We start from the raw sequence: 10,557 nt of genomic DNA on the forward strand, positions 1-10,557 counted from the left end.
ATGAAAGTCTAAAAATTATTCAACTAGCAAACACACAAAATGGCGCTCAGTGCACGAATTTTCGAACTGAAGTACACTCGCCGCTGAAAGTCCGGAGAGTGTATGTCACTGGCTGCGGCGTAATCGTTCGTGGCAGTGTTCTCCTGCAGCGGTGGCGGCTGCACGTAATTTGGCGGCGGAAGTGGCGGCGCACTATTTCAAAGTGCCGACGGACGGATTGCGGCCGATACCACATATACCGTTGAGATTGGACGTAAGGAGTTGAAGTCATTCAAGAATGGCTTTAAGGCGACCAAGAGTCCATTATCAACACCTCACTGAGTTTGAAGAGGTCACATAACAGGGGTACGAGATGCAGAATGTTTCCTTCTGCGACACTGCAGAAAGACTTGACACGAATGTAGCCACTGCACATGACTGCTGGCCGCTGTGGTCACGAGAATATACGGTCGATTGAAGACTGGGCATCGGCTGGCCACCTGGCAATACCGAGAACAACGACCATCGTGTTCGGTATATGGCTCTGGCTCACCGCACAGCATTTGCAGCAGCAGTTTGAGCGGCAGTTGTCACCACAGCGACACGACGAACACTTACAGATCACTTACTTCAAGGACAGCTCCGAACCAGACGCACTGTAGCGTGTGTTCCACTGACCTTAAACTACCACCATTTGCAACTTCAGAGGTGTCAAACGAGAGTTCATTGGAGGGCCGGTGCGTTTTCTGAGGACAGCTGGTGCAGCCTCGGTGCAAGTGGTGGCTGTGTGTTGGTTGGAAGAAGGCCAGTTGTGTCCCTTTAGCCAACCTGTCTGCATGCTAGTCGCATTGCATCTACACCTGGAGTTATGGTCTCGGGTGCAGTTTTGAATGACCACGGCAGCACTTCCGTGGTTATTCCACGCACCCAGAGTGCAAAAACGTACGTCAGTCTGGTGATTAGACCTGTTGTGCTGCCGTGCATGAACAGCGTTCCAGGGGGTGTTTCTAACAGGACAGTGCTCTGCCACATACGGCTTTTACAGCCCAACATGCTCTACAGAGTGTCGACGAGTCGCGTTGACCTGCTCGATCACCATATCTGTCAACAATCAGGCGCATATAGGTCATGATCGGACGACACCTCCAATGCCACCCACAAACAGAAGTAAACATCCGTGTATTGAGCGACCAAGTGCAGCAGGCATGGAACTTCATCCATACATGCACGTTTGCAAGCTTGCACTTAATATTCTGGCGGTTACAACGGCTGTATTATAGCACCAGCGTTTCAAATTTGGTATGACTTATCTCGCTCCTAAATTAATCTGTAATCTTGCATTGTTAATCACTTAAATATGTCACCTCCAGAATTGTATCGCCGAAATTTCATTACTTTAAATTAATTATTTTTTGGTGTTGCGATGTTTTCTCGTTATGCAATATGTGATAAACATAAATGGAAATACAAGTCCTATTAAATCTACAGAATTTTCTCTATACTGTTGTGAAAAGTGGCAATCACTTCATAATGGGAAATGTCTTCAGAAAACAAAAGAGAAGTTGCTGGTTGAGGGAGAGGGTAACCTAGCCATCAAAATTTTCCGAAATTCCGACCTTTGATTGTCACATTTCGAATAGGAGGAAAAGATATGGTTCACATCAGCTTCTTATTGAGAACCACTCTCACACACAGGGAAACCGTATATGTTTATTCTATACAGTGTACAGCAAACGAGGAGTAGCCAAAGCAGAGCCATATTATGGTGGAAATTGTACATCGATCCAACTGCGTCCTCATAAACCACGGCCTTGTATACTGGGTTGTAACGTGTCATAATGTCCAAATTTCATTTTTTTGGGACAAATTCCATACACCTTGCTATTGCTGTTTTCCTTGCTTCATGTAAATGGTCTGTATACGGTAATTTCAAATCTAACCATCTCTATTAGGCCTTATCTCTTTTCTTTTGTGAGCTTCTGCTGTCTTCCCTTTTTCATCTCTGAAAGCTATCCGTTCGTCTTCTATTGTACTCCTTTCCCCTGGTTCAGACCAACATTGTCTAGTGCTTTATTTCAAAATCTCAAGAACCTCTGGTTCATCCAGTTTATGCACATTGCATCTCTTTAATTTCCTATCTTTCTGCAGTTTCTAGTGTTAATCTGCAATAATTCATAACGGATGAATTATGGTCAGAGTCGATATCTATGCTGGAAATGACTTACAGTTTAAAACCTGGTTTCGAAAACTCGGTCTCATACATTGCACTGACCCTAGGCATCTTCCACTTGCGCTTTCAAGATTCATAAACCGACTGTTAGCAGCTTTTAAATTATGCTCTGTGGGATATTTTCCTACGCGGCCCCCGTTCGTTTGCTCCAGTCCAGATTCTTCTGCTATAAGGAGTTGAAGTTATCGCTGGGGCGTATACGCAACGTGACGAGTCTCTGGTGTGGGTATATGAAAACCGTCGTATAGGCTAGGGATCAGTGTGGCATTCGTATCTTTCTGACGTACGTAACATAACTGCGGGAACGAAACAATGACAACTTATTACCACACGCATCTAAACAGGACCGTCAGCAGTGTTCCTCTTTTCACGGCTGCCGAAGGACAAACACGAAGAATGAAGAATGTGTATGTCTGTCGAAAACCATCGTTGTGGAATAGTGGACTAGTTTTCGTGGCTCTGCTTAACGTTGATTCACATGTCGTAAAGCAGAAGTTACGTCAACTCAAAAGTGGGACGCACTCGAGCAACCCCCCCGACCCCTCTGTGGTCCAGATCTCTCCCCATGCGATTATCAAGTTTTCGGTCTCTCAAACAAACGTTTAAACGGTCGACAACTGCAGTCGGACGAGGCTGTGCAGCAGGCAGTTCCAGACTTCTTCGCTCAGCAGGGCGCAGTGATTTACCAAACGGATGTCTTCAACCTGGTGCGTCGGTAAGATGATTGCCTCAGAGCTCACGGCTGTTTTGCCTGATTGGCATATCAATTCTGGACTGTACGGCTTTCAACCCTTATCTACTGAAAAAAAAGACGCACCAAGATGGAATTATCCGAATTTCAGAGCTTCACAAACTGTGCATGTCAGTAACGCTTTGGTCCATCTCTGGCCGTTATGCAAGCAGTTGTTCGGATTGGAATTGATTGACACAATTGTTATTTGTCCTCCTCAGGGATACAATGCCCAATTCTGCCCAATTTGCGCGTTAGTTCAACACAATTCCGAGCTTGGTGGAGGGAGGTGCCTACCTACAAAGCTCCAAACGTTCTCAGCTGGGGAGAGACCCAGCTACCTCACTCGACAAGGTAGGGTTTAGCAAGTACGAAGACAAATAACAGGAAATCACGCCATGTGCGATAAGGCATTATTTTGCTGAAATGAAAGCCCAGGGTGGATAGTAGTGAAGGGCAAGAAAATGGGGTGTAGACCATCATCGAGGTACCGCTGTGTTGTAAGCTTGTAGCGGATGACAACCAACATGATGCTTCTATGGAAAGAAATGACACCCCAGAGTCCTGCTTTTCGGTCGTATGGCTGGCGACTGTCAGTTTGGTGTCCCATCGCTGTCGAAGCCGTCTGAGGACACGTCTTTGCTGATCATCGGAACACAGTTCGAAGCGGGACTCATCACTGAAGAAATTCTACTCCACTCAATGAGATTCCAGGACGAAGATCTGGCTGGGCCCCGGGAATTATTGGGATTCCAACATGCCACCAGCCTTACGGTCCGACAACCAGGCGTGATAGTCTTTCTATTTTTTCTTGTTTTTTGTCTTCAAGTGTGTTTCTCCGTCTCCTTATTTTCATGTTATGTAATTCTAGTTCTCCATCTTAACGACATTTTCGTCTTCATTAACATATGACCCATTTCCTTTACCTCATCACACGTTCTATCAATCGCTTCTTCATCTGCGAAGCTAGACTGCCCACAAACGTGTTGTCAAACTTCTGGTTTTCGGGTATTATCCAGCTTGAAACTTCTTTATTTTTATGTGTGTCTGTACTTAAATTGCTGAATGACTGAGAAGATGAAACTTCTACGTTATTTGATTCTGAAACAGCTGAGTAAAACTGAACGTACTCAGCCTACTTTCTCTTTACTTTTTCTTATCATGTCAACACTGACCCACAATATTCTAGCGCAACTCAATCTGACTGCTCAAAAAAATTGCAACCTGAATTCAAATAATTAATTCAAAAGAATGGACCTGACTAAAAAGAAATCTTACCAATAACCTATAAATTTCATTAAGCACTTACCTCACAAAAATATTCATTACGCGAACGACTGCAATACAGCGAGTGTCAATACTGCCAGCTAAATAAAAGATTCTAACTACTAAAGCCACTAACTACTAATACGCATGTGGTTAGGGAAAGGAAAGATTTTGTTGCAAACCAAATAATATATTTTTTACCTTAATAATGTGACATCCAGTTCAAACACGAATATAAATTGTCATTGACATCCAGTACAAAGATATATAATCATGAATAATTTTGAATCTCCAAGTCAGATACATCCAGATCGTTAGCTTACGGTAACACTTCAGGCCTCTGTCACTGCTGGCTGTTCACCTCCACCTGCCCAACTGTACTTCCCTCACTGCTGCCGACTAACTTCCAGCTGACCAACAGTACTGGCGATTAACATCCAGCGTGTCCGACCAGCCACAGAGTCTCTTACAAAGTGCAGTCAGAGATCCAATGCAAATCGCTACACAGCGCTACCAACACAGGGGCAGCCCACTTACAAGTTATCAGGCTCAAGAATAATTTGAGGCTGAAAACTTCCCTGGAGGGCAGGAGAATCGTAAAAACGCACCGTCGTTTGACCATCGCACACAGTCCCATAGGAATGATATTATCTTAAGCATCCCTGGCGCACAGAAATAACTGAAAGTGTTGAAAACAAGCACGTCGTCAGGTCTGGATGGAATTTCAATTCGGTTCCACAAAGAGTATCTACTTCAAGGGACCCTTACCTAGTTTGGATTTGTCGCGAATCTCTTCGACCAGCCTAAAGTCCCAGACGACTGGAAAAAAGCGCAGGTGACTCATGCGTATAAGAAGAGTAAAAGAAAGGGCCCTGAAGATTACAGACCAATAACCTTAACATCGGTTTGCTGCAGAATTCCAGAGCATATTCTGCTTTCGAAAACAAATAATTTACTAGAGACCATAAAGCTCATGTTCACGAATCAGCACGGATTTAGAAAGCATCGCTCGTGCGAAACACAGCTTGATCTTTTCTCAAATGACATACTGCGAACAATGGATAAAGGGCAACAGGCAGATTCCATATTTCAAGATTTCCGAAACGCATTCGACACTGTTCCCCAATGCAAACTGTCAACGAAGGTACGTGCGTATGGAATAGGCCCCTAGATACGTGACTGGCTCGAAGACCTCTTAAGCAATAGAACCCAGTATGTTGTCCTCGATAGCGAGTGTTCATCAAAGACAGTGGTGACACCAGGAGCGCCCCAGGAAAGTGTGATAGAACCGTTGCGGCTTTCTGTATGTATAAATGATCTGGCAAACAGGATGGGCAGAAATCTGCTGTGGTGTACAGGAAGGTGTCGAAGATAAGTGACTGTAGGTTGATACAACGTGACCTAGACCAAATTTATAGTTGGCGTGATGAATGGCAGCTGGCTCTTAATGTGGAAGATGTAGGTTACTGCGGGTGAGCAGAAAAAACAATCATATAATGTTCGGATACAGCATTAGTCGTGTCCTCCTTCCCACAGTCAAGTCGTTTAAATATCTGGGTGAAATGTTGCGAACTGATATGAAATGGAACGAGCATATGAGGATTATGGTAGTGAAGGCGAATCGTCGACTTCGGTTTATTGGGAGAATTTTGTGAAAGTGTAAAGCAGACCACATATAGGACGCTGGTGATACCTGTTCTTGAGTACTGCTCGAGCGTTTGAGGTACGAACCAGGTCGGATTGAAAGAAGCGATAGAATGGCTCTGAACACTATGGGACTTAACTTCTGAGGTCATCAGTCCCCTAGAACTTAGAACTACTTAAACCTAACTAACCTAAGAACATCACACACATCCATGCCCGAGGCAGGATTCGAACCTGCGACCGTAGCGGTCGCGCAGTTCCAGACTGAAGCGCCTAGAACCGCTCGGCCACAGCGGCCGGCGAAGCGATCGAAGCAGTTCAGAGGCGAGCTGCTGGATTTGCTACTGGTATGTTCGATCAGCATTCAAGTGTTGCGGATATGCTCCGGGAACTCAGGTGGGAATACCTGGAGGGAAGAAGACGTCCATTCCGAAGAACATTACTGAGAAAGTTTGGAGAAACGTCATTTGAAGCTGACTCCATCTACGGCCGCCAACATTCATTTCACGTAGGGACCACGAAGGTAAGATACAAGGAATTTAGGTTCAAGCGGAGACACGTACAAAGTCGTTTTTCCCTCACTCTATCCGCGAGTGGAACAGGGAACCGAACGACTAGATGAGGTACAGGATACCTCCCCGCCGTGTAAATGTCCTGTGGTGGGTTCTGGCTTCCTACCTATCGTCGCTATGATAATGTTTTAACTATGTTGCCCATAGTAGCTTACTCGCACTCATGATTTCTTATTCAGTATGAGACATACTCCTGCTTTAGCTTACCTCTATTTAACCCTGTACTCACCTGACCAGAACTCCTTTTCTTCCTGCCACTGCACCTCAATAACTTCCACAAAAACTTCGACCAAACAAATAGCTTTTTAACCAGTCTTGGTGTTCATGATGAGGACTCCCTCCCGGAGTTCCGAATAGGGGACTATTTTCCCTCCGGAATGCTTCATACAGGAGGCTGCAATAATCATTTAAGCTTACAGTAGAGCTCGCTGACCTTGGAAAAAGAAATCACAACAGTAGTTTCGCATTGCTTTCAGACGTTTGCAGCAGCGGCACAGCAACGCCACGTTGGCGAATGCCACGAAACAACGTTAGTCAGTCATCCAGGCTGTTGGCACTGCAAATACTGAATAGGCCGCTGTTCCCGTCCAGCAACCAAGAGTTAGTCACGCCTCGTTGTGACTGAGCACATTGTACTGCTACCTGCGTCACTGAGGCCTGCGAGCGACCCCAGGTCCGCACGGTCCATGGTCTGTAGCTCAAGGCTAGAGATAAAGCAAATGATCTCTGCAGTCCAATTACCAACTGATCTTGGTAACATTTTACGTCAACTATGACAATTGTACTTAACTTTGATTACTTTGATGTCAATAACTTTCTCATCATACAATTAACAGACGATAATTACTTTGTTGTCGTGCTAAAAGTGTATCACAGTAGTAATTAAAGAAGTTAATCGATAGTTTTATCTACATATATAGAAGTCTGATGATGCACCAGCACAGGCAGAAGAACTTCTACAGCTACCCTGTGTTCCACAGCGACTATCATCGTGCTTAGAGGTGAGCTATTACCTTTTGTACATGACCCATACGTACAGTAGTGTAATTCATAACTGTTTGAGTTAGTTTGTTGTGGATCGTGCGCTTGTGTTGTGGCGAGTAACCATGCAAGCTACAAGAGTTGTGTAGCACTTTTCTGCAGTCTTTTAACTATAGCCATGACGGAATACTTAGCATGCATGTCAGTATCACAACGGATCATTAATCGCACAAATGGGACGCGGTGATACTCCCAAACGTAGGTTCTACTGCTTCCTTCTAATGTAAATTACTGTAATGACATTATCAGAATACGGTAGTATAGAAATAGAGAATGCTGACTGAAAGTCTTCCTTAAGTGAAGTTTGCGGCAATTTGCGCAGTTTCACCAAATCAAATCGTGTTTTAGCTCTAAGCATGAAAGATTTTCATACACCAGGAAAGTAGAAAACATTTAAGAATAAACAAGGAGTAATATTTGTGACTGACGTACGACAGGCGAAAAATCTCCCGAGATTGCCAGTGGTGTTCCCTCACTGTTACTGAACAATAACAGAAAGAACAAGACACTGCATTCTAGCTGAGGTAAATATTCGAGGGTGAAGATCAAATATTCTTCCATTAAGTGGTAGTGAGATATTCGGACCGAACTGAAAGTCATATTGCAGCGAGGAGAAAGGTGTGGCTTCCCCACGACGCAAAACACTATCACGAGTTCTGTTTGAGGATTCATGAGTGATGATATTTGTCCACGATAAGCGAGGATGCACATGACAGACAGAGGAGCACTTGAAAAAAGTGCGCCGCAGTTTATTGAGGTAGCTTCTTTCAATAACTGCTTAGAAATTCTGAACAAAATGCTACGTCTCGTAATGCAAGATTTCCCACTCATTCTTAGAAGACATTCACCTTTGAAATAGAACCGTGGTAGCAGAAAAACTCATTGCGACATCACCGAAAGAGTAAAAGTATCTAGACGTTGGATTTCGCTCATAGAGAAGCAGGAATCACATTTTAAACGGCTGAAGAAGTTGTTATTGTTGTTGTTGTTGTTGTTGTTGTTGGTGTTGTGGTCTTCAGTCCTGATACTGGTTTGATGCAGCTCTCCATGCTACTCTATCCTGTGCAAGCTTCTACATCTCCAAGTAACTATTGCACCCTACATCCTTCTGAATTGCTTAGTGTATTCATCTCTTGGTCTCCCTCTACGATTTTTACCCTCCACGCTGCCCTCCAATACTAAATTGGTGGTCCCTTGATGCCTGAGAACATGTCCTACCAACCGATACCTTCTTCTAGTCAAGTTGTGCCACAAACTCCTCTTCTCCCCAATTCTATTCAATACCTCCTCATTAGTTATGTGATCTACCCATCTAATCTTCAGCATTCTTCTGCAGCACCACATTTCGAAAGCTTCTATTCTCTTCTTGTCCAAACTATTTATCGTCCATGTTTCACTTCCATACGTGGCTACACTCCATACAAATACTTTCAGAAACGATTTCCTGACACTTAAATTTATACTCGATGTTATCAGATTTATTTTCTTCAGAAACGCTTTCCTTGCCGTTGCCAGTCTACGTTTTATATCCTCTCTACTTCGACCATCATCAGTTACTTTGCTCCCCAAATAGCAAAACTCCTTTACTATTTTGAGTGTCTCATTTACTACTCTAATTCCCTCAGCATCACCCGACTTAATTCGACTACATTCCATTATCCTCGTTTTGCTTTTGTTGATGTTCATCTTATATCCTCCTTTTAAGACACTGTCCATTCCGTTCAACTGCTCTTCCAAGTCCTTTGCTGTCTCTGACAGAATTGCAATGTCATCGGCGAACCTCAAAGTTTTTATTTCTTCTCCATGGATTTTAATACCTACTCCGAATTTTTCTTTTGTTTCCTTTACTGCTTGCTCAATATACAGACTGAATAACATCGGGGAGAGGTTACAACCCTGTCTCACTCCCTTCCCAACCCCTGGTTCCCTTTCATACCCCTCGACTCTTATAACTGCCATCTGGTTACTGTAGAAATTAAAATAGCCTTTCGCTCCCTGTATTTCTTCCCTGCCACCTTCAGAATTTGAAAGAGATATATTTTCTAAGATAAGGCGTATGGTCAGTATTGCCTCACGTGTTCCAACAACTGATAGTTCGGTAATTTTCACATCTGTGAACACCTGCTTTCTCTGGGATTGGAATTATTATATTATTCTTGAAATAGGAGGATATTTCGTCTGTCTCATACATCTTGCTCACCAGATGGTAGAGTTTTGTCAAGTAACTTTATACCTGAACAAGACGTCTACATTATTCACGAAATGACCATTACAATGAGCGGATGCCACTTTATTTGAAAACACTGCAGTCAACGGTTCCTAAGCTACTCACATTTTACAACTAACACTATGTTTCTGGGCAAGGAAAACCCTGGAAACTGTTTTTTCGTGGTAGGTACTAATTAGTAATAAAAAAATAAAAGTAAATTTATCTTTCCAGTCACTTAAGTTCGAATAATATTCACGAGCTTTCGATGGCTCTCTCCGCCATCGAAACCTCGAGAATTTTATGCCTGTTGGTGGGGCTTGAAAAGTGAAAAGTTTATTTTCAGACATGCTGCCGCAAAAGACTCCGAGGACAAATTACTTTATATCCATTATTGTACAATCATCTGTCATAAATTTTTCTGAGAAGTGGTGAAACAAATTTAGATGCTGAGTGTTAGACGTCAACTCCATTTTTGTATAAAAGACGGTTAGATTTTTCTAAATATTTTATGGGAGTAACCGACGAATTTTAGATAGTGAGGGTGAAGCAGGAGATCTTGTGCAGATCACGAACGTGACAGTCGTTGCATAGCTACAACAAACTGTTGCTTCCCATGTATACCACTAAGTTCCAAATCCAGTAGCTGTTAGACGGGACATTAAAATAATTGATTGTCAACGATGAAGAGCATCCGAACGTTTTTCTGCAGTTGTATGTATCACTTCTTATTTCCGATATTATGAGATGTACCAAATTCAATACTGCTCAAACATTTGTATTAATAATATACAAGTGACAAATCTCATAGAGTAGTCAAGTTTATCACTGAAGAATTCAATGAGCGATACATTTGTTTCGATTATCTGCTGCTCTGTAAAATTCTGGA

Source organism: Schistocerca cancellata, chromosome 8 (assembly GCF_023864275.1).
Source record: "Schistocerca cancellata isolate TAMUIC-IGC-003103 chromosome 8, iqSchCanc2.1, whole genome shotgun sequence".
NCBI lineage: Eukaryota > Metazoa > Arthropoda > Insecta > Orthoptera > Acrididae > Schistocerca > Schistocerca cancellata.